The sequence below is a fragment of the Panthera onca genome, chromosome A3, assembly GCF_046562875.1.
Source record: "Panthera onca isolate mPanOnc1 chromosome A3, mPanOnc1 haplotype 2, whole genome shotgun sequence".
NCBI lineage: Eukaryota > Metazoa > Chordata > Mammalia > Carnivora > Felidae > Panthera > Panthera onca.
The window spans coordinates 47,924,070-47,950,125 of NC_138341.1; positions in this window are offsets into that span (position 1 = coordinate 47,924,070).

Consider the following 26,056-nt stretch of genomic DNA (forward strand, 5'->3'; position numbering starts at 1 on the left):
AGCTTCTGCACTGCAAAGGAAACTATCAACAAACTAAAAGGCAACTGACAGAATGGGAAAAGATATTTGCAAATAACATATCAGATAAAGGGCTAGTATCCAAAATCTATAAAGAGCTCACCAAATTCCACACCCGAAAAACAAATAATCCAGTGAAGAATGGGCAGAAAACAGGAATAGACACTTCTCTAAAAAAGACATGCGGATGGCCAACAGGCACATGAAAAGATGCTCAACATCGCTCCTCATCAGGGAAATACAAATCAAAACCACACTCAGATATCACCTCATGCCAGTCAGAGTGGCCAGAATGAACAAATCAGGAGACTATAGATGCTGGCGAGGATGTGGAGAAATGGGAACTCTCTTGCACTGTTGGTGGGAATGCAAACTGGTGCAGCTGCTCTGGAAAAGAGTGTGGAGGCTCCTCAAAAAATTAAAAATAGATCTACCCTATGACCCAGCAATAGCAGTGCTAGGAATTTACCCAAGGGATACAGGAGTGCTGATGCATAGGGGCACGTGTACCCCAATGTTTATAGCAGCAGTTTCAACAATAGCCACATTATGGAAAGAGCCTAAATATCCATCAACTGATGCATGGATAACGAAATTGTGGTTTATATACACAATGGAATACTACTTGGCAATAAGAAAGAATGAAATATGGCCTTTTGTAGCAACGTGGATGGAACTGGAGAGTGTTATGCTAAGTGAAATAAGTCCTACAGAGAAAGACAGATACCATATGTTTTCACTCTTATGTGGATCCTGAGAAACTTAACAGAATGCCATGGGGGGAGGGGAAGGAAAAAAAAAAGTTAGAGAGGAGGGAGCCAAACCATAAGAGACTCTTAAAAACTGAGAATAAACGGAGGGTTGACGGGGAGTGGGAGGGATGGGCATTGAGCAGGGCACCTTTTGGGAGGAGCACTGCGTGTTGTATGGAAACCGATTTGACAATAAATTTCATATTAAAAAAAATAAAATAAACTACCATGAGATAAGGAAATGGCTGCATCGCTGAAACTCAGGGAGGCCTCAACTAACAAAGCTTGGACGATGATCGAGAAGCAAGGACAGATAGACTTCCCTTACCCTTTGCTGTCTAAATGATAAGTTTGTGTGGAGAAATTGATAGTTAACATCTGGACTACACTATAATTAGACTCATATGTTATCAGTAAACTGTTGCAAACTTTTCCTAGGGTTAATTGTTTTTATAAACGGTGTAGTTGATTGTATGGTGTTACTTTACTTTCAATTCATCATTTTCTGACCTTTATAGAGCCTTCAAATGAAAGATCCTTTTTACACAGAGGTACCTGAAATCAAACTAACATTAATAGTCAAATTGCTGACTCTAAATTGTGGGCAATCCTGTTTTGGCCAAGACCACTAAGTGTCCCCTAATAACTACAGCCCCCATTTGCTTTTGGTAACAGGCCCCCCAAATTTAGCTGGATCCATAGATTCCCAGGTACAGATAGTATTTATCAGCCTCCTTTGTAGTGAGGTATGGTGCCAAATATATCAAACGATATGTATAATTTCTAGACCAAATCCTTAAAAGGAAGTAGTTTGCCTTCAGTTTTACTTTTTCTCATCATGGACTGGGATACTAGCCTGACAGATTCTTCCATATCGGCAAGGAGAATACCCTCAGAAATGACAGACTAGTAAGACAGAGGGAATCTGGATGCCCAGAAGTCCTGAGAAAAATCTAGACTGATAATGAAGGTGCTTAGCCTTTTAATTAAAGGTATAAATCCTAAATAAATATTTCATCTTGTTTAGGCTACTATTATCTGGTCTCTGTTAAAACAGTCGAACAGATATCTTCTACCTACTTGTAGGATTTGCCAGAAATAAAAATCATGTAGAAAGTAAAAAGAATAGGCTTCATGAAGCAACTTTTACAGTCCTATGAACAGGCAGATATTTCATGATACCTACACACACAGGCAGGGCTTGCTTTATGATTGGAAACAGATATATAAATTCATGCCAAAACTTTTGCTGAGAATAAATATCGATTACAGACTGGCAGTCCCTTCTCTTACACACAAAATGACTGTGGGATAGGACTAATTCGAAAGAAAACCTAGAGTAATACAAATTGAACAATTTCAAATGTTAAGTAATATCCTATTGAGAGTGAGATCCTCAGTAAAAGAACTTTAATGTGATGAATAAAACACATTTGGAATAATTTTTAGAAGAATTATCACTGAAACATAAGCCCAAATATAGTCAGGGAGCAATAATTTTATTGTAAGAAGCATACTCTGGGGGGTGTTCTGCTTTTTTGGGGCCAAGCACGATTATTTGTACACAGTCAGAGCTTGTAGATATATTTTTATTGTGAGCCTTTCAAGTTTTGGCACAGGCTAGATGGCATAGATTTCTGATGCAGCATCAGTAAATCTTCTATTAGTAATCCTGCAAAGAAGCCACATTCTTATCTTAATTAGTCAAAATACATTAATCCTACCAACGGCAATACCAAAATATAGTCAAACACTGCATAGAAAGTGATGAAGACATTTTGTCTCATTCTGCTACATAATTAAGAATTTTGCTTTGACATATATAAAATGCAGACCATTAGAGTATAAACAGAGTTTTAAGATGCTAGCTTATTTATGGTAGTTAGACTGAAATGCCCTGCAATATCAAATGGGACTTAATATAAGTTAGAGCATTTTTGGATCCCAAAGAGGTCATTATTAAAGTAAAATGAATGGTTTATAGCCAACTTTCACTTATAGAATAATTCTGGTACTTGCCTCATTGACAGTGTAATACCTGGAAAAAAATTGTGTTCATTACAAATGAGAAGAGAAAATAAATTGTGTTATGGTCATGATTTACCTAATACATTTTCAAGTGTCTTTGTACTTGGTAAATCAGTTGATTTTCAAAACAAATCTGTAAACTCAGTAAGGCATAAAAAATATATCATCACCCTTTGGCAGATAAAACTGTAGAGGCTCAGAAATGTTAGGTGATTGTTTTCAGAGCAAATAATTGCTAGAATTTAGATCAGAAGTCAGATCCCTTGAACCTTAGTCCTTAAAAATATACTAACCTAGGCCTCCACTTAATAGAACCTGGCAGTACCTTAATCCTCATTTGCTGAAATTTTGGGTTATTTTGAAATAAAGCTGTCTAAACTCATGTGGCCATCATTGTCAGCTGTCTACCCAATATTCAACCTCTTCTTCTTTATTAGTAATAGAATCCAGATTTTATTTGAGGCCATGATAAACCCAAGTTAAAAATTCAATTTCAAAATCTCTCTTGAGGGAGCACCTGGGTGGCTCAGTCAGTTAAGTGTCCAACTCTTGAGTTCGGTTCAGGTCATGATCTCACAGTTCATGAGTTCAAGCCCCACATCTGGGCTCTGTGCTGACAGTGTGGAGCCTGCTTGAGATTCTCCCTCTCTTTCTATCTCTCTCTTTGTCCCTCCCTGCTCTCTCTCTCACTCTCTCTCTCTCTCTCTCTCTCAACATAAATAAATAAACATAAAAAAAATCTTTCTTGAAAATAGTGGAGGCCCTGTGGAAGAGTGACTTGGTTATGGCAAGTGAGAGGTTAACAAAAGGGTACTGAATAGGGCTTGAAGGAATGTAGTTCTCTTCCACATAAAGAGAAAAGAATCATCCTACATACTTCACTTTGGGTGTCTTCATTCTCCCTGCCTAGAATATAGACTTAATCCATGGTGATGCTAACACTATCTTGGAACAAGCCACATAAGCTTGTGGCTTTCTGCTTCTGGACTTCATGCCACAATAGAAAATAAACCTCTTACTGCTTTAAACAACTAGAGTTGGGTCTATTTTGCTTATAACTAAAGATGCAAGTCTTTTTTTTGTTTGTCGTTTTTTCATTTTTTTTTTAACTGTGTATTTTTGAGAAAGAGAGATGGAGCATAAGAGGGGAGGGGCAGAGAGAGAGAGAGGGAGACACAGAATCCAAAGCAGGTTCCAGGCTCCGAGCTGTCAGCACAGAACCGGCTCTGGGCTCAAACCTACAAACCATGATATCATGACCTAAGCTGAAGTTGGAAGTTCAACTGAATGACCCACCCAGGCACCCCAAGATGCAAGTCTTTTTAATCTCAAGGAAATTATATGACCATAATTCTTTTCATTGTTTTTTCCCTTGTTTTTTTCTGTAAATATTCATTCAGGAAAACATTAAACAAATATATATATTTTTTTTTAATTTTTTTTTTTTTCAACGTTTTGTATTTATTTTTGGGACAGAGAGAGACAGAGCATGAATGGGGGAGGGGCAGAGAGAGAGGGAGACACAGAATCGGAAACAGGCTCCAGGCTCCGAGCCATCAGCCCAGAGCCTGACGCGGGGCTCGAACTCACGGACCGCGAGATCGTGACCTGGCTGAAGTCGGACGCTTAACCGACTGCGCCACCCAGGCGCCCCTAAACAAATATATTTTAAACATCTATTGTATGTCAGACACTGTCCTGTGATGGGGATGCAATTTTGAACAAGACAAGGGTCCCACCTTCATAGAACTTACTCTCTAATAGAAGAGATAGACCACAAATAAGTGAAAAATGATGAGGTAATTTCCAGTCATGTTAAGAATTGTGAAGGTAACAGACAAGAGTAAAATGGCTGAGGATGGCGGACCAATGGTGGATAAAGCAGTCTTATTTAGATAGAAAAAAAAAATATCTGCGGGTTTGAGCCAACATTTGAGCCAATCCCTGACCAATGAAGGGCAATTGAAGTGGAAATGAGGCATGAAGAAAAGCAAGTACAGAGGCTTTGAGTCATGGATAAGCTTGATACATGTGAAGAATCACAAAAATCACTGTTAGACATCAATAAGGAAGACCATGGTAAAAGACAAGGCAAGAGAGATTGTGCTGCTCACTTCTTATGCCCTGCCCCACATCTTCCTGGTTGGGCTGAAAAATAAAGCAGCGGGGGGGGGGGGGGGGGGGAGGAAGTTTGTAAGTCTCCGAGGAAGTGAATTTTGAGCATGTAGTCAGAGAAGACTTTGTGGAGATGACACTGGGGCAGAGACCTCATGAAAGTAAGACAGCAAGCCACTTGGGATATTGGTAAGGGTATTCCAGGAAGAAGGAACAGCCAAGGCAAAGATCCTGAGGCAGAAGTTTTATCTTGATGAATTCAAGGAATCACAAGGTGGTCAGTACGGTTGGAGTGAAATAAGAATTGGAGAGAGTAGAAGGAGCAGAGCTCACAGAGACATACGGGAGCCAGAGACCATTGGAATGGCCAGCTTTTACACTGAAAGAGATGGGAATCCACTGGAGAGTTTTGGATGTGAAAGTGACATGAATTTAAGCTTTGAAAGACGCATTTTGAATGCTGGGTTGAGAATAGACTAGAGAGATCAAAGTAGCAGCAGAAAACCAGTTAAAAGGCAATATAGTAAACAGGATATAATAATCCATGAATCTATTTACCAAGCCTATCATATTTACATTTATAAACTTTATTCTTACTCTGATTTATGGGATGTCTTCATTTTGATTTTAATTTTTTTAATTTTTATTTATTTTTAAAAGAGAGATAGAGCACAAGCAGGGCAGGAGGAGGAGGGGAGAGGCAGAAAGAGAGGGAGACACAGACTCCAAAACAGGCTCCAGGTTTTGAGCTGTCAGCACAGAACCTGACGCAGGACTCAAATCCAAGAACTGTGAGATCATGACCTGAGCTGAAGTCAGATGTTTAACCAACTGAGCCACATAGGCACCCTTTCATTTTGATTTTAAAGTAATCAATTCAACATATTTTGAAGTATTTAACCTGCCAGATACTGCTTCTATTAAAAATCAAACTTTCAGAGGTTCCTGGGTGGCTCAGTAAGTTGAGAGTCTGACTTTGGCTTGTCATGATTTCATAGTTTGTGGGTTCGAGCCCCACATTGGGCTCTGTGCTGACAACTCAGAGCCTGGAGCCTGCTTCGGATTCTGTGTCTCCCTCTCTTTCTCTCTGCCCCTCCCCCATTCACACTTTCTCTTTCTCTCTTTCTCAGAAATAAACATTAATTTAAAAAAATCAAACTTTTAGGCATTTCTATAAAATGAAGTTTTAAATTCTTTATTCTTTGCTTTCTATTACTCTTTGCTCTTTGTTATATATTTTGTCAGTTATATTTTATTATTTGACTAAAAGCAGTTTCATAGAAATCAATGTAATCAACAGTGCCATTTAATTACAGTGATTTTATGATTGATAATTTGAGTAAGCTATGGAATAATTTTACTTGTCTTTTTTTTTCTAGGATATACAATCTTTTATTTTCTTTATTTTTTTAATATGAAATTTATTGTCAAATTGGTTTCCATACAACACCCAGTGCTCATCCCAAAATTAAGTTTTTTTTTAATGTTTTTATTTTATTTTTGAGACAGAGAGAGATAGAGCATGAGCGGGGGAGGGGCAGAGAGAGAGAGGGAGACACAGAATCTGAAGCAGGCTCCAGGCTCTGAGCTGCCAGCACAGAGCCCGACTCAGAACTCAAACTCACAGACCGTGAGATCATGACCTGAGCTGAAGTCGGACGCTTAACCTACTGAGTCACCCAAGCGCCCCATTTACCTGTCTTTTAAGTGTTTTAGAGATCTTTTTTTTATTTTCTGAAATATTCAGGTTTTCAATACTGTTTTACAGATATTTTTTAGTAGTATCTAATTCAGACAACCTCTCTCAAGTAATCAAATAGTGGAAAGAATGCTATTTTAAAAAACTTTGAAGGGAAACTATGCTGCTATCATAATCATTTTGTGGTGAAAGCAACAAGTATTTGAAACCTTTGCTACTTATAAGAACTTTTAAAGACCATTTGAGTGACAAGAGGATCCTGCAGAAGGTAATCTTTAGTTTACATTTTACTAGCACCATTTCTGTTGCAATATGAAGGAATATTTCTCTGTGCATTTCTAAAAATTTTTATTGATTTATGTATTTATGTATTTATTTTTATTTGTTTTTGAGAGAGAGAGAGAGAGAGAGAATGAGAGAGATAGAGAGTGAGCAGGGGAGGGGCAGAGAGAGAGGGAGATAGAATCCCAAGCAGGCTCCACAGTCTCGGCACAGAGCCCTATGAGGGGCTCAAACTCACGAACCATGAGATCACGACCTGAGCTAACATCAAGAGTTGGATGCTTAACGAACTGAGCCACCTAGGTGCCCCTCTCTGAGCTTCTTTTGGCTCTTAAGAGTTTAAGCTAGTTGCATGTTGGGCTGGACATTATAGTGTCACATCACTGAGCTGCAGATAGATACACCCAAATAGATAAACTCTCATCTTTTTTGGTTCTCTCTTAGCTTCAACAGTAGATGTCGTATGGAAGAAAATAAGTAGAGAAAGGATCCGTGAGGGGAATCAAAAGATAATACACAGTCAACAAGGTGAGTTTGCTCACTAATGAAGCCATGGCCACCATGACCTTCCACTGCTCTTAACAAGGTGGAAGAAAGTCTGCTTAACACTTCAACCATACAGCTGTTATTTTTCCTCCTCAGCAGGCTCATTTCTTTAGGGCACACAGAAAATAGACTTTGCACTCTCAAGAATGTCCTAAACTACTTTTGCACGCAAGGGATGTGGAAGTCTGTAAGTTTGAAGGAAAATATTGTATAAACTCTCTTGAAACAATCTTGGACAAAAATACAGGGGTTTTTTTGATCCACACTTTTTATTTTATTTTATTTTATTTTATTTTATTTTATTTCAACGTTTTTTATTTATTTTTGGGACAGAGAGAGACAGAGCATGAACGGGGGAGGGGCAGAGAGAGAGGGAGACACAGAATCGGAAACAGGCTCCAGGCTCTGAGCCATCAGGCCAGAGCCCGACGCGGGGCTCGAACTCACGGACCGCGAGATCATGACCTGGCTGAAGTCGGACGCTTAACCGACTGCGCCACCCAGGCGCCCCCACACTTTTTAAAATTATGATGAACTCATTCATATATTTAATGGAAAGGGTCACTGTAATATTCTTAAGAAATTTCTTATTCTCTGTGATTTTCCTAAGAAAGTCTTCATTGATGTATATTCATGATAGAACAGAAGGAAGGATAGCTATCTCTCCATTTCATATAATTGTATTAAATTCAACAGCCTTCGAGGGTTGCCAACTCACAGACCTTCCCAGCAGAAAATATGCCATTGGAGCTATATATTCATCTTTATCCCCCAGACTATCAGAGAAACAACTCATGCATTGAAGTTCCTGTTTGGCATATTGTAAATACTTTATAATGAAAATGGTTTAAATTAGTAGTCCGTAGCTATTAAAACGAAAAAATAAAAAATTCTGACAATGTCTTACATTTTCGTCATTTTTCATGACCTTCACAATTTTGAGGAGTACTGGCTCTAGTAGTCTATAAAATGTTCCTCAGTTTGGGTTTGTCTGATTTTTTTGTCATGATTAGCCTGGGGTTTTAAAATTTGGAAGGATACAACAGACATGAAGTAGCCTTTTCATTGCGTTATATCAAAGGGTATATATCAATATGACTTGCCACTGGTGACGTGAAAGTTGAGCACTCGATTAAGTAATGATTTCCAGTTTCCTCCACTGTACATTGTTGTTCTTGTCTTTCTGTAGTCTAATCTTTGGAAGTGAGTGACTCAATGCATCCCACACTCAAAAAGGTTGTTGGTGAAGGTGGCACCTACATATATATATTATTTGTGAGTCCATGAGGAAGATTTGTATATTCTCCCTTAGACTAAGCAGGGTTTTAAAAAAAAATTTTACATTTATTTATTTTTGAGAGACAGAGAAAGACAGAGCACAAGTGGGGGAGGGGCAGAGAGAGAATGAGACACAGAATCTGAAGCAGGCTCCAGGCTCTGAGCTATCAGCACGGTGCTGATGCGGGGCTCGAATTCACAAACTGTGAGATCATGACCTAGCTGAAGTTGGACGCTTAATAGACTGAGGCACCCAGGTGCCCCTGGACAAAGCAGTTTTAACTGGAAGCTTAACTGGCTTCCTGGTTTCCTTGATAATAGGCCCAGGTTTTATGATTTCCTACTCTCTTAATCTACAGAAGCCCAATATCCCTCCTGAACTTCAGAATGATGCCCTCAACACAATATTCCTGAGAATGTCTAGAAGCAGATCTGGAAAATCTTCCTTCCAATCCCTTAGTGTGTCTGAAATTTTAGACCTTTCACTAAACCATTTGGAGGCTTTCGGAGAAGGGTTCAGATTAACTTAGATGGAGGCTTTAATTAATTTAGAGCTGATGATTCCCCCTCTTCTCTCAATTCAGTGCTCAGTCTACGTAACATATTCATTCCTTGAACAAACATTTTGTGAACACCTACTATATTCATGCCATTGTTCTAGGACTTAAGGATATTGCAATGAATAATACAATCAAGACTATATCAAGGCCCTTTTATTTAAGTAGTTAGAGAGAAAGACAATCTAATAAGCAAATAAATAGAAATAAAACAGAAATAAAATCCACAGAACTTATCCTTTGGGCCATGAGCCTCGAAGAGTTGTGCAAAGAACATTGCTTTGCTCATTGTAGGTAGCCAATAAATGTTTGCGTGTTGGGTGTTGAATGGATTACATGGCGGACATAACTGCAAGCAAATACACAGACTTCAATAATAATAAAAGGCAACAGCATCAAAATTTTCCTGAAATGATAGTGCATAATTGTCAACTAGAACAACTACATAAGCATTCATATTTATATTTAAAACAAGCATAATTGGGCATAATTTATCAGCTAGATTCCTGTATGCACAATTTGCCAATATCTTTGGATTTCTTCACCATTCTTAATTAGATTTATTTGGATTTAGATATGAGAATAATCCCAAACTGCCAGAAATGGAGCAACCATGCTTCACAACACACTTGGGACTCTCACTAGTGAGATGAGAACAAATTTGGGATAAGCAGGGTAAACTGAGGGAAAATTGATGAAGACAATGAAGCTAAGGTGAGAAACAAGGAAACTTAGGTCAGAAACCTAGGATGGATCTGTACTAATGTGCCCTGGCAAGACCAAACGATCAGGTCTGGTTTGAGGGAGTGAGGTATTAAAATAGAGGAGGTGTGAAAGGATGTCTAGTTATCAGTCAAGGATGGATAAGGCATGAAACAGAACAGAAAAAAACTAGACTAAGAGACTAATCTCCCAACATAATGACTGAGTTTCAAATATAATCCCACATGAAAATTAGAGGAAGAAAAGACAGAAGGATGAGTTGTGTCTAATGGACTTTTATAGAGAAGGATTATAGGGGATTCTACTGCCAGTGCACTCCCAGGTGTGGCCTGGGGCCACCAGTGTATAAGCAACCCCGAAGCACATTGACCATGAGAGTTATGTATCTCCATGTTTTATTCTCATTGGCCTATTAAAGGTTTAATCTAAAGAAGTTCTTTACTATGGGCAACTTGGAGAGACACAGGCTAACAACGACAATATTAGTCTTCTCTCTGTATTTCCATTCATTTACACATATATGAAAATTTCAGTATTTGTTATTTAACTTATTCATTATGGCATTTGTTCAACAAACATCTGCGGACCTATTATGTAAACCAAGACTATGCTATCTGTATAATCCTGGTAATAGAACACTCTAGCATACTGCATTCTGTTTGTGGTAGAACAGCTATTCACATTTTAGCAAAATGCTGAAGCTATGTATACAATGGCCATGTGGGAATTAAATCTATGATGGACAGAAGCCCAGGGCCAGCCTGAGGCAAAACAATCACACATGCATACACACATGCATATGCACATGCACACACACACACACACACACACACACACACACACAGAATCCATGAGGGAAATTTGAGCAAGTTTGTTTTTATAAAACTGAAGTAAATTGTGTAAGCATTGAATGTGAATATACCCTTGAATTCCAAATAGATTCTAATGGTGTCTGAAACAGGCTATATTAGTGTGGGACAAGGTTATTGATAAAAAGACAAATACCAGGGCGCCTGGGTGGCTCAGTCAGTTAAGCATCCAACTTTGGCTCAGGTCATGATCTTGCGGTTCATGAGTTTGAGCCCTGCATCGGGCTCTGTGCTGACAGCTCAGAGCCTGGAGCCTGTTTCAGATTTTGTGTCCCCTTCTCTCTCTCCGCCCCACTTCTGCTTGTGCTCTGTATCTGTCTTTCAAAAATGAATAAACATTAAAAAAAAATTAAAAAAAGACAAATACCATCTTTTTGTCCACAAAGCAGGCAAATGCAAACCTTTATTGAGTGCCTATCTCAGGCAAGATACTGTGTTAGGAGGTTCAAAAATGGGGTCTTCCTTAATTTTTAAAACCAGACAGAGCTTCCTTCCCTTATCATTAACTAATCACTACTTAGAATATTTAAGCATCTGCAAGAAATCCCTATGAGTTACAAAAATGCTTATTTTTGCTATGACATATTCTGATTCAAGTATGCTTTGAGGTCAGTATCCATAATATAATGATTTCTTCAGCTGATGACTCAGCATTGACACCTCACCCTCACCATTGCTCTCCTCTCCTCTTCGTGTTAGCTCATATCAAGTGGTAACAAACCCAACTCAAAGGAAAACAAACATTATTTCTGTTTTAAATGGTTTTGAGAAAAATCTAATAGGATATTGGTTTCTTATGTATAGAAACATCAAGATAAGGTAGTACTTATTTATTTTTTAAATATTTTATCCCATTTTGTGTTGGAGCATCTGTGCTCTAGTGATCTAACAGAAACAGAAAACTCCATGACTGTCAGGGTCAGGCTATATTCTTATTCCCATTTTCCAGATGAGGAAACAGAAGTTTAAGACAAGCAGAAAGCATGGTGCTTGCAAGGCTAGCAAAGAGAGGCAAGGAACCTGCCTACATCCACAGCCCATGTGCTTTTTGCACTGCTACTATGACCATTAGTTGAACTGGACATGGACTAGAAACAATCTTTCTTCCCAAAGACCTCTTCTATGATGTCTTTGTCAAACAACAACAACAACAAAAGAGAGAAGAGTTGTACTTTATAAGAAGATTGTCAAAATGAGCAGAAAGACAATCTCAGTGTGCAAATGGATTAAAGAAGACATAAGGGAAAATTCAGAATGAAAAGGAATGCCATAGAACCTTTAAAAATAGAGGCACTTCCTTGTCTTGGGGACATTAAAGGTCTTGTCTATAAATGCCACGTACAATAAATTGAACCACACTCAAATCATTCACCTTGGGAGAATGGGTCAAACAAACTTTAAGCTGTCGCTTGCAAAAATTGTGAGACCAACCTAAGACTTCACCTCTAGCAATCAGAATTGAGAAGTTAAAAAATTAAATTAAATAGCTGGATGTTGCTTTTAGTGGAATTGATGCCTTTAGTTTAAATCACTGTTGGTTGAAGAATATACAGAAAAAACAACACTGTTTTTTTTTTTGTTGTTGACTTGAACTAGATCTCAAAACAGATTTGACAGGCCACAACTTACCTAAGAAAGTAAATGTAAATGGTATTAAGGAGTCTGGACTGTATCCTGTGGATTAAAGCTGGTATAAGGGCACCATTTAGAACTCAAACAGAAGAAACTCTCCCAAGAGTAGATTCTATTTTACTCTGATGTGCTTCCATGTTATCCTATACTTGTTTAGACATTAACTTTCATGTTGAAATGACACGCTCCTCTGAATAGCTGTTAACTTTTTGAGGGTGAGAACTGGGCCTTGTTCACTTCTATGTCAGCACATGGCATGATGCAAGCCACACTGTGAAGTCTTAGTAAATGTTAGAATGAGTAATTGGGGTTTTGCCATCATCACGGAACCTGGACTGAAGTGGGGAGAAATTGGAAGAGGAAGAACAATTGGGATTATTACTGTTGAGGAGGGGAAGTAGAATAAAAATTGTTTGGTAACTGGTCTAAAAAGTAAAGACACAGGAAGGAGAGATTGATGTTTATGTCTGTGTTTCTTGCTAGGTGACTGTGAGTAGAGATGTAACTAATCAGTATCAGGAATGCAAAGAAAGAAACAAGTTTGGAGAATAGGGGTAATGACTTTTAACACTTAATGGTTTTATGTCGCATTTCCAGAACTATGCTAGTATTCATGGCCTGAGTAACAGTTCTGCCTCACCACACACTGCAGCATATCGCCAACAGGACTTAAGTAGTTTTTGCATTAACTTCCTATCCTTACCTCTCTTCAAAGTCATTCTTTCATAATTAACTATGTAGTACGTTATTCTTTTAGGATGAGTTCTTTTCCGTGCCAAATATATTTTCCTGGAGCAAGTCTTTCTGAGTTATTTATGTAAAATGTGTTTAGCTTCGTTGCCATGACTGAAAATAACTTGTTCTCAACCTTCTTAGCAATTTCCCTGAGAAAATGTGCAGCCAAATTCCAGAGAGTGCTCCAGTCAATTACCTTTGGTGGGTCTTGATTTAGTGACTGAGGTGCTATGCATAAGTCATCACTGCTATCTTCTGAGTGTCCTATTTCTAGAGCTGTAGTACAAAGGAGAGGGCAGAGATATGGGAGGGAGACACAACTGTATTTAAATCCCAGCCTTGTCGCATTTACTTAATCTCCATGAGCTTCAATTCCTCTATCTGTAGTAATACCTTTAATGATACTCATGATGCTGCAAAGAAGAAATGAAATAATGTAAGAGGAAGTTTCAGATACAGATGTACGATTACAATCTGGTTCAGTGGCTGCTTATGCTTGTGTTCAAAGATTTTTTTCTTATATAAATAAGATGTAAAATTCAAGAATAACTGTGAAGAGCCACTAAAATGAAGAGCCACTAAACAGACCCATAAACAGAAAGCCACTAAAATGAAGAGATGGAAAACCTTACGATATTATTTTTTAATGTGAAGGTAACACTAAGCTTGTAAATAATGGAATATATTTTATAAAAGTATCAGAATTCAAAAATACTTCAACAAGCTTAAACAGTGATTTGGAAATAATTTAATAGAGTAAAAAGTGAGGCTGGCAGTCATTGTAAGAGGCCAAGGGAGTTTTAGTTGACTCCTCAGCTCATTGAACAACAATATGGCTGCTTGAAAAGGAAATTCAATTCTAATCTGCATCAGTAGAGGTGAAGAGTCCAGAGCAAAATAGGTGAGACTCCACCATTGTACTTGTCAGTCATCAGAGATCACCCGTGTAGAGGAAGAAGGAGAACTCGCACAAAGACTGGTTTGGTAATGAAATATTATATAAGGGATAGTCCAAGAATTGTGGAAGCTTAAGCCAAATATTAATTTCATCTTCAGTAAAATGAGATAGGGGAATAATAAGATATGCTTTACTCTCCTGTTCCAGTTACCTACTGTAGCATAACAAATCACCCCCAAATTTAGTTATCTAAGACAACAAACATTTTATCATCCTCATGGATTCTGGAGGTCATGATTTAGAAAAAACATAGCAGGAATGGCCCTTCTCTGTCAACTGAAATGATGTCTTAATTTTTGTTCAAGCTGTTATAACAAAATGCCATAGGCTGGGTGGCTTATCAACAGTAGAAATTGATTTTTCACAGTTCTGCAGGCTGGGAGTCTGAAATCAGGGTACCAGCATGGCTGGGTTCTAGTGAGAATTCTCTTTTGGGTTGTGGATGTCTGACTTCTCATTGTATCTTCACATGGCCAAAAGCAGAACGAACTCTCTGGCCTCTTTTAAGGACACACTAATCCCATTTGTGAGGGTTCCACCCTCATGACTTAATTGCCTCCCAAAGATGACTAGACATAGCTGCACATGCCTCAGATGCTTGATTATTAGAACACGGATAGGCTAGAGGAGCCACTTCCAAGAAAGTTTGTTTACTAATAGGTCTGGAGCCTATGCTGGGATGGCAGAAAGACAGACTCAGCTGTCTGTCAGCCATGGCAGCTATGGGGCCTCTCCAGCTTAGGATAGCCAAACTTCTAACATGGAAGCTCTGGGCTCTGAGAATGAAGGCTCTAATAAACAGGGCAGAAACTTCATGGACTTTTATGATCAGCCATGGAAGTCACAGAGCATCACTTCTGCATAATGTATTGTTTGAAGCTGTCAGAGTCCACTCAGATTCAAGGGAGGAATATAGTTCTCATCATGCTTTAAAACCATTACTAGTCTTTTCCCTCTGGAATAGCTATTACTTTATCTCTCATATTTAGGTAAAAGTGAGACAAATTTTGGCTCAAAGTAAAAAAAAAAAAAGGAGCTTACCTTATATACAATTGCAAAGGGAGATGGTATAGTCTATCAAAGAGGGATGGGATTTAGGAATATATGAAGACAAAGATCTCATTACTCTGTGAATCTCAGAAGAATAAAAAAAAAAAACCTTGGAATTCAAATTACTACCATTACTTAGTGGCAGTATTTAAAACAGAAAAATCACATGAGTTTGTCTTGAAAGTATTTTCAAAGCATGAATGAGAGGCCAAGTGAGCATTCTCAGTATTCAAAAGTGGTTCATCATCAGAAGGGCGGAAAGTCACAAAACAAGGGCATGTGTGATATCTAAATTACATATATTCTAGACTATGGCCTGTATCCAAGAAGAGATTCATGGCAGGTCACTATCTGTAATTATGTATGATTTCTGAGAAATCATCACTTATGATATTGAATGATGCCTAGTTCATTAATAAGGAAGAGAAACTGAAATTAGGAGATAATTCTATTCTCTTTCTTGAAAGGGAGGATAGGCAGGCTAGGCTAACAGATAAAAGGTAATAGGAGCATCTTTTACTTGCAACTATGCATCCATGGATCCAGTATAACAGGATCATAGCTAAGAGAGAAACAAGAGTGCTAAGAGTTAGGAGTGAGAAGCAAACAACTGTTCTAAATGAGTTGTCAATTCAGTGAAGGTTTGAGCTATGTATATAGCGTGCAAGATCAAGGGTCATAAAATCTAGAAACAATGAAGCAAAACTACTAGGTAAAAACTGAACTGTTAAAATAAATGCATACCTGAAGATAGGCCTTTAGATAATCCTTGCATGTATTCAGGACAGGTCCATGAGCTTAGGTAACAGATAGAGCCCATGGAAATAGGATCTGATAGAGATGAGGTGAAGAAGTCTAATGTCTTTATCCATGCTTATCCATCTTTTCCATAAAAGCCTGCTGAGCATGGCTAACTAAACTTATTGGCCATGTATGAAGGAATATAAATAGGAGGCAGACAAATAACATGACTGGCAAACCTGTATTATGTTGCATAAATTCATAGTCAAATATCAGACCAAGGCAATTATGAATAAAATAGTTTCCAGGCCAGATATTTGCGATCAAGGCAGTTGTTAATATTTCAGTCTGCTCTATATGTGAATTTAGAACAGGGCAGTTAAGAAAAGTGAGGTTGACTGTCAGCATAAGGGACTTCTGGGCTGGGATGGAATAGGTGACAGTTTAAAGAAGTGATAGGACACTTAACACTAAGGAACACATTCCTTGCCTTTCTAATGTGTATTCAGGACTTTTGCTAGAAAACTCACATGTTATCACATAGAATTGTTATGAGAAACAAATAGGTTTGTATTTTCTTTTTTTTTTATTTTTTTGTTTATTTTTAAAAGGGGTTGGTGCAGAGAGAGAGTGAGACACAGAATCCGAAGCAGGTTCCAGACTCTGAGCTGTCAGCACAGAGCCCGACGTGGGGCTCGAACTCGTCAACTGTGAGATCATGACCTGAGCCAAAGTCGGACGCTCAACCCACTGAGCCACCCAGGCACCCCTGTTTGTATTTTCAAGGTACATAGAAAGTGTGTATCTAAAAAAGCCCAAAATAAATACTGGTTGAATAAATTATCTTTCCAAAGTTGTTTCCTGTTTACTTCCTGAGCATCTTAATCTTTTTCAAGCTATGTGTCCTTCATTGCATGGCGTACTTGCATCTAACTTTTATATTTTTGGTTGCTATATTTAAATATTTTAATTGACTCCTTTCACAGGGCAAGGTGTGTGACTCAATCATTACTCCTGACTAGTGCATTGTGCATTGTAATTTGCTCTTCAGGGTTTAGTGACTTTGCTCGGTTGGTTAAGTTTGCCTAAAACAGACAAGCCTACACTTCTCAAATATGAGCTGTTAAAGAAGAAAATCAAATTAATAATGCCGGTTTGTAAGAGCCTAAAGATTAGTGAACAAATAGAATCTAAGCATAATTCAAGCAATATCAATAATTTATAAGTTTAAGTCCAATAAAATCGACAGTATTTTAACTGTGGCTTTGCAAAACATTTTTTTCATCCCTCCCACTGACCTTTTAAATTTGTTTTTGTTTTACTCCTGAAAATACCTTCACTTAAGAAGAGGATTTTTATTTTGTTTTGTTTTCAAGGGTCAATAAATAATACCTTTAACTATTTTCTCTTTAAAATCTATACTTAGAGTGTATATCATTCAACTCCTTGGGTAATCTTGAAACTTTCCTCAAATATAGCCCCAAAAGAGTTACAGCATTTCTTCAATTTTATCGTGTAGAAACAGTATGGAAGACCATTTGTGAAATGCAGACATAAGAAATCCTTTAACAATTTAAAATACTAGAACCCTTTAGTTTCAGAATTGGTTGGATTGGATTCTGGGCATCTGGAATCCCATGTGACCCAAATTTTTACAAAGCACTGTTTTGCTCTTAATATTTAATTTGGAATTTCCTCCAAATCAAAAATGAAGTAAACAACAATAGAAGCAATAGATTGCCATAGGAGGACATATTTATGTCACCAAGGAGAAATAATGCAAAATAACCAGAATTACATAAAAATAAAATATATCATTGTTAATTCATCTACATCACCAGTGATCTAAAGCTTACAAAAATACTGGTAAATGAATACATAACTATTTCTGTCTCAAGCAGCACCACTTTGGACAATGATCCTGTAATTGCAAAGTTCCTTGGAAAGAAAGGGAATAAATGATTAACAGAATGAAAAGTTAGCTTAGAAAATCTATTTGAGAAAAAAGCTTCTCATTTTAATTACTTCGCTTTGGACTATTTGAGGTAATATTCCTTTTTCTCACTAAGCTTACCCTTTTTTGTTTGTTTCAAGTTTTTATTTAAATTCTAGTTGGTTAAGATATAATGCAATATCAGTTTCAGGAGTAGAATTTAGTGATTCATCACTTATATATAATACCCAGTGCTCATCACAGCCTCCTTAATGCCCTTCACCCATCTAGCTCATCCCTCCACTCACCCCCCTCCTCCAGCAACCCTCAGTTTGTTCCCTATAGTTAAGTCTCTTATGGTTTGCCTCCCTCTCTCCCTTTTTTTCCTCTTCCCCTATGTTCACCTGTTTTGTTTCATAAATTCCACATATGAGTCAAATAATATGGTATTTTTCTTTCTCTGATTGACTTATTTAACTTATAATACACTCTATCTCCATCCACATCATTGTAAATGGCAAGATTCCATTTTTTTTGATGGCTTAGTAATATTCCATTGTGTGTGTATAATATATATACATGTATATGTATAATATATATACATGTATATTATACACACACAATGGAATATATATATATATATATATATATATATATATGTATGTATAATACACACACACACACACACACACGCACACACACCACATCTTTATCCATTCATTAGTCAATGGACATTTAGCCTCTTTCCATAATTTGGCTATTGATAATGCCAGGGTGCATGTGCCGTTTGAATCAATATTCCTTTTTGAGGATCTTCTGTACTGTTTGCCAGAGTGGCTGCACCAGTCTGTATTCCCACCAACAGTGTAAGAGTTTTGCCTTTCTCCACATCCTTGCCAACATCTGTTGTTTCCTGTGTCATTTTTAGCTATTCTGACAGGTGTGAAGTGATACAGGTATTGTATTTCCCTGCTGATAAGCAGTGTTGAGTATCTTTTCATGTGTCTGTTAGCCATCTCTATGCCTTCTTTAGAAAAATGTCTATTCATGTCTTGTGCCCATTCCTTAACTGGATTATTTGTTTTTTGGGTGTTGAGTTTGATAACTTCTTTATAGATTTTGGACACTAGCCCTTTATCTTATATGTCATTTGCAAAAATCTTCTCCCTTTCTGTAACCTGCCTTCTAGTTTTGTTGTCTCCTTCACTCTGCAGAAGTTTTTATCTTGAGGAAGTCCCAATAGTTCATGTTTGCTTTTGTTTCCCTTGCCTCCAGAGACGTGTCCAGTAAGAAGCTGCTGTAGCTGATGTCACAAAGGCTGCTGCCTGTTTTCTCCTCTAGGATTTTGATGGTTTCCTGTCTCACATTTAAGTCTTTCATCCATTTTGAACTTATTTTTGTGTATGGTGTAAAAAAGTGGTCCAGTTTCATTCTTTCGCATGTTGCTGTCCAGTTTTCCCAACCCCATTTGTTGGAGAGACTATCTTTTTTCCATTGGCTATTCTTTCCTGTTTTATCAAAGATTAGTTGGCCATATAGTTATGGGTCCATTCCTGAGTTTTCTAGAAGAGTTTAATTTTCAAAATGAGGTTAATCAATCTGCTAATCTGAGTGAATCAATTTAAATTGTGTGTTTTTTTTAATCCTTTGCTAAAACTAGACTCTGAATGAAAAACAAATCTATGGATATTGATGCCTCACAAAAAAATGTTCTTAACTACCACGGGTAATCTAATAAAGTCTAAATTACTTAAAAAATTTTTAGTTCACATAAATACAAATTAACTGGAAAATGGAGATAAGCATACAAAAGATAACAATTACCTATAATTGTTTTTTGTATAATATGAATTTTATGTTCTTTCCTTCAGATTATGTATACATACACACACACACATCATATACATGCATAAATATAAATATATATGCCACATATACAAGACTGTGCATTATTTTTTAAACATTTAAATTAATTTAAAAAATTATGTGATAAACATGTATAAATAATTCTTATAATTGAACTCTTAGTATGTTTTCAATGTATATGGGCCATATCTCCTGTTTGGTAATTCAGATACATTCCTAAAAATAAACCTGTAGTTAGAATATATTAAGTCCATGATTTTCAATAATTCTTTCCTATATTTTCCTATTGAAATAGTCAAGAATGTTTACAATGGAGAAAAACCTATATTACCACAGAAAGCTTGTGATAGTTTCCATCTTTGTGCCAGAAAACATAAGGGCATTTTATAAAGCATAAAACAAATCCAGTAGAAAAAAATTCAACCATTCACAACACCTCCAGCAGGGGATTCAGACAAGTGTTCATCCAGTGACTTAAGGCCTGGATCTGAAGGTGACAAATAACACTTCCACTCAATCCATTAGTAAGAATTGAGGCACCTGGCTATAGATAGTTGTAAGGAAAGTTGGGAAATATATTTTCTAACTGCTTGGAGCAGTCCTTTGTTCAGCCACACACTATTACTATGGAAGAAGGGAGACTAGATTTTAGCAATCAATCAACTGTGCCGCCATACTCTATAATTATTATTCACTGGAGAAAAAGTAATTTTAATGACTACATTTTTGTTCCCTATAATTTAAATCCCCCCTTTCTCTATATCAAATCAAGTGTCTATAAAAAGCAAGTCTTTCGAAGACTTTATAGTTTTTACAGAATAAAAACACAAAGTACGCGGACTATGGATTGGGCTGGCAACTCTTGATTATATTTGAGACTTGGAGTTAAAAATGGCCAGTTCAGGGCCCCCAATTTTGACCTCAGGAGTTACAGAGAGTAAAAAATACTTCTATTACAGCTGTAAGAAAATCCTTATTTGCCTTGGGGCTGGGTTTGTGAAAAGCAAATCCAAGCCATGTTTTCTATTGTTTTCCCTTTAAATTATACATGTATTTATATATATATATATATATATATATATATATATATATATATATATAAAGTTATAAATATTTACATGTAAAATTTAATATATAAAATTGAAAATATATAAATATATAATATATATTAAATATACATATAATATATATTAAATCACTTAATTATACAATTGGATTTATGCACAAATTAATAAAAGAGTTGCATATATAATTTAATAAAAGAATGATCCCTAGGAAATATATATATATCTCTTATATATATATCTTAGAGATCTTTTTTTTTCCTCTGCTGTTCCTTTTTAATTTATCCTGATATTGTTAGATGGGTGAAATATCTTCTTGATTTTCTTCCGAAAATACTGACTAGAAGTTTTAAGTTTTCTTCTATCCTCCGAATTTTTTACATATTTAAGAATCTTTACTTTTTTATTTCCTCATCTTGTTGGGTGTTTTTTTCTTTTTCATATTCCAACCTTTTCTCAAATGTCTAATTAGTTCTGCTTTTCTTATTGTTTTTCCATTTGCTTTTAAGAATGAGAGGTTAGACAATTGACCAAGGCAATACTTTGGAAAGACTTGATGCCTGAAGGTCTTCACTTTAGTGTGAATTGTGGAGATTAGAGCATTATGTTTGGCATTCCTAAAGGCCAGTAGGAGTGGAAGTTTTACTCTTTGGTGTGAAAACAAGTCCTCGGCCATTAACTCAATTTTTAGAGCAGAAACTTCTAATTTTTACTTTGGAGAAAATGCCTGGTTGGGGCCACTGAGTTCATGGAAGTGGAAAGAAAGTGAGGGATTGCTTATACTGTATTTAAACCTTTTATGACCTCCACAGCAAGGCCTATTTTTATTTTAAATCTCTTTCCTATCCAGCTTTCCTTGATATGGGCTTCTTATTCTAAACCTTTCAATATCTCATCCATACCAGCCTAGTCCAGGCATACGGCATGCCTCATGTTTTTATACAGTGCTTTGTCAGTGTCTTCAATCTGCTTCACTTCTTTCAATAATGCATTTAATACTGTCAACCATGAGATTTGGGGGTTTTATTTCTTTATTATAATTTTAAGAGACATTAGGAGGGCGAAGTGATTAATTAATGGACTAAGTTGGCCATCTTGAATCAGTTGTGTACTTGTATACAAATAGAGTATTATTGTAAATAGTGTCTTGAAATTTTCCTTTTCAGTTAAATAGACATCAAAAATGTTTTACTCATTAAATACTTTCCTATATATAGTATTTTAATAGTTACATGAAATAACATTTAATGAATGCATACAAATTAATACACTTATTTGGGATAATTTATTTCCATGTTTTCCCCATTTTTAAATAGTGATTGACATATTTCCTTCTATTTAAGTCTTCGTTTCTGTCCATAATTATCATTCAGAATAAATGCCTGGGAGTTAAATTACTGAATGAATAGAAATACAGATTCAAAAATTGATGTGTTGCCAATTGTCAAATCCAAAGTTCTGACAATTTATATTTCCATTATAAGTGGAAAAGTATAGTACCCATTCTCTGGGTTTTATTATTTTCAATATGGGCCAAATAGATAGTAGTTAAGTAGAGTTTATCTTTGTTTAATTTGCATGTCTTTGATGACTGCACAGTTTGAAGATAATTTTATAATTTTATTAATCATTTATCACTTTTGTTGAACTTGAATTGTCTGTCCACACTCTTTGCCCATATATCTATCGGCTTGTTCTCATATTTCTAATTGATTTATTTTTTAAAAAATTTTTAATGTTTATTCATGTTTGAGAGAGACAGAGATAGAGCACAAGCCGGGAATGGGACAGAGAGAGAGGGAGACACAGAATCTGAAACAGGCTCTAGCTCTAGGTTCTGTCAGCAAAGAACCCAACACAGGGTTCGAACTCAGAATGGTGGGATCATGAACTGAGCTGAAGTCAGACGCTCAACCAACTGAGCCACCCAGGTGCCCTGATTTCAAAAAAGATATCAAACTTTATCATTTTTATTTTTCTTAATATTTTCCCAAATTTATTTTTAATATTTGTGTTGGTCTTGTTGATTTATTGACCTAAAAGTTATGATGTAGAGAAAAAAATCTATCACATGGTTTCTATATTTTATCTCCATTATTATCATGTTTTCAAATCTGTCTACCCCCAAATTATATAAGTAGTCACTTTTATTTTCTTATAGTATTTTTTTATTTAGCAATATTCCAGTATCTAATTCATCTACAATCTAATTTGGTAGACATAGGAGCGGGATTTACCTTAATTTTATGCCAAACATTTAGCCAAATGATCCCCAAACTATTTATGAAATAACAATTTTTCATATTGATTTCAATTGCCATGCATATTATGAACACAAATACATGGAGAGTTGGCATTTATTCTCTTCTATTCCATTTCAGTTGTAGCTTGTGTGTGTGTGTGTGTATCTTTCCTCATCCTAGAATGGGGTAACACCAGGGCGTGCTCAATTTTTATTAACAGGTATGAGAAATGAGGGGTGTGGCTCTACCTCACTGTGCCAACTGGGTACTTTTCTCAGATACAGCAAGTAAATGTGCACAATACCCATCCAAAATTTCAGGATCTAAAAGGCTTCATGCGGCCATCTTTCATCCCAACTTCCTGATCTTTTGGTACTTGGAATACATGGATTTTAGGAAAACTAAAACCTGTAGGGTGTGTTGTCCTCAAGAGTGTCCTGCGAGTGTCAAGGAAAACAAACAAACAAAAACCTGTTTCCTTCACAGGATGGTACCAAGAGACTGAAAAATAGGCAGTTTTCAAGTTAGTTTTCTTATGTCCATGAGTCAGGGGAAGGAATGTGAGGTGAGGGAATTATAGAGGAACTTGCTACCCTCCACTTCTCAGTCCCCTATTTCTTGATGTCAGTCTGGGCTATGATATGATATGATATGGAACACAGATTATTCTACTTATTATTTCTCATCCAGCTTTACCTTGTTATTCATGTCACTTTCATGTAGATATCATTATTGAATAATTGATGAGACTTGGTTTATAAGACTTAGTTTTATTGTTGGTTTTCTTCACTTTGTATTTCCTCCATAATGTCATTTGATGTTATAGCAAGAATTTGAGTGAAATTACACTAAAGTCTGTTTACTGTATGTGATTTTGAGCCAGCACTCCATGGTTTCTTGATTCAGTTTTTGAGACTTGATTAATATTAAGTACACAATGAAACAGTGTTTGATATGTTATACACATGTGATGTTAGGTACTTCCAATGGTTAACAAATCCACTTTTGAAGAGGAAAAGAAATCTGTATTAATAAGCTAATGCAGAGCATAGAACGATAATAATTATAGGTCTTCTGTTAAATTCCAAGGTTTTGGAATGGGGCAAACTGGGTTTGAATCCTGTCTTGACCCCTTATTATTGATTTCACTCTGAGAAAGTCTCATAATCCTTCTGGGTTTTAGTTACCTCAACAGTGAGTTTTAAATGAGATCCAGGCCAGATGTGTAAGTGTACAACAAGTGAGAACTATTATTTTTATTATTGTTATTTGTTTTCCTTCAAACGACCTTTATTTACAGCAAAAGTATGGACCATGGACCAACAATACTAGCATCAACTAGGAATTTGTTAGGAATGCACATTCTCTGACCCTAACATGGATTTACTGAATTAGAAATTATAGAGGTAGAGCCCAGCAATCAATAGTTTAAGAAGACTTCCAAATAATCCTGATGCATGCTCAAGTTTTAGGTCCACTGATTTATATCATATCATTGCTAGTATGAAATTTTCAATAAACCTTCTTACTGGACCAAAAATACAATACAACTAAAAATCATCACGGCAACCACAGATCACAAAATAATTATATACTAAATGTTCATCCTTAATCTCCTTATGAACTAAATGGATATGTTAGTAGTATTTACCAGGATAAGCTAACGATCAGCAAGCATTATTCAAAACATTGATGTATTAATGGTCAATACTGGAATCATAGACCAAGCAATACCTCATTGCTTTGTATAAATAATCTCTACTATATTTTATTTTTAATTATATTTCAAATATAAGCCAACAGTTTCAAATTTATCCATGTTACTCTCCCTTCAATCTTTTTCTTTTGAAAGAGATATGTTTTTCATTAAATTGTTTTCACCATGAGTCAGAAAGTATCTCCTGGCCTACACGACCAAGTAGTTATCCACATATGGAGAGAGTTGAGATGACTCTGACCTCTAACACTTTGCTTAGGAAACTGCTTTTCCAGAAATTTAGTGTGTGAATTCTATGGTTTCAATTTTCCTGCATTATAGGTATCAGCTCAAGCTGGCAACTGCAGTCTTTGAGGTCAGCAGCCAGTATTAATAGACAAGCCGTTAGTATTGCAGCTGTGTTAATGTGAAGTTTGAACCCACTGGTTTGAAAAAAAAAAAAAAAAGGCAAAATGTATGTGAAACTTTCTGTAACTCCTCGCAGTGTGAAATTTTACTCAGATTTTCAGAACTGACTTCTTCCTCTACCCCATTCCCATCCCCACTGGGTTTTTTTTTTATTCATGTTTTAAAAACTGCAAGAATCTATTGTTAAACATTTATAAGAATTTCTCTTACTTTTTCAAGACATTCAAGTAGTGGTAGCCTTTTGAAATATCATCCGATACAGAGTTCCCTTTGGGAAACCATTAAGTTAAAAAATTTACTTTCTTTTCCCTAAGGTATTACAGTGGTTTATCGTTCACTTTCTAAATTCCTTAATTTGGTTCCCCAGAAGTAACCATTTTATATGCATTATCAAATTTCTGATGAGAATCTACTTATTTTAGAGCTGTTAGAATAGTTCTCAATATTCCTAAAGGGCTTAAGTTTTGAAGTCTTCCTTTAGTGACTTTTTCAAAACTTGTGCTTCTCTTTGGAAGACAAGGATAGCAATTGTGAATGGAATGGGCTTGTGCTTTTATGATTATAGATTAGTTTAAACCCCCAAACCGTCTCCATTTAGCTTTCAAAAACACACAGTAATATCAAAGGGAAAACAAATATAAATTAAACATGTATTTCAAGAGCAACAGTCATTTTACCTTTTTAAATTATATGCCCTTTACAAACTGAAGACAGGCACTTCAGAGTCAGTAGAGAAATAATGCAAAAAAGTATGGGCTTTGGAGCTAGGAGGGAAATGACTGCTTTACCGGGTATTAACTCTGTCTCCTTGAACATGCCACCTAGTGAACTTTTATAACTAC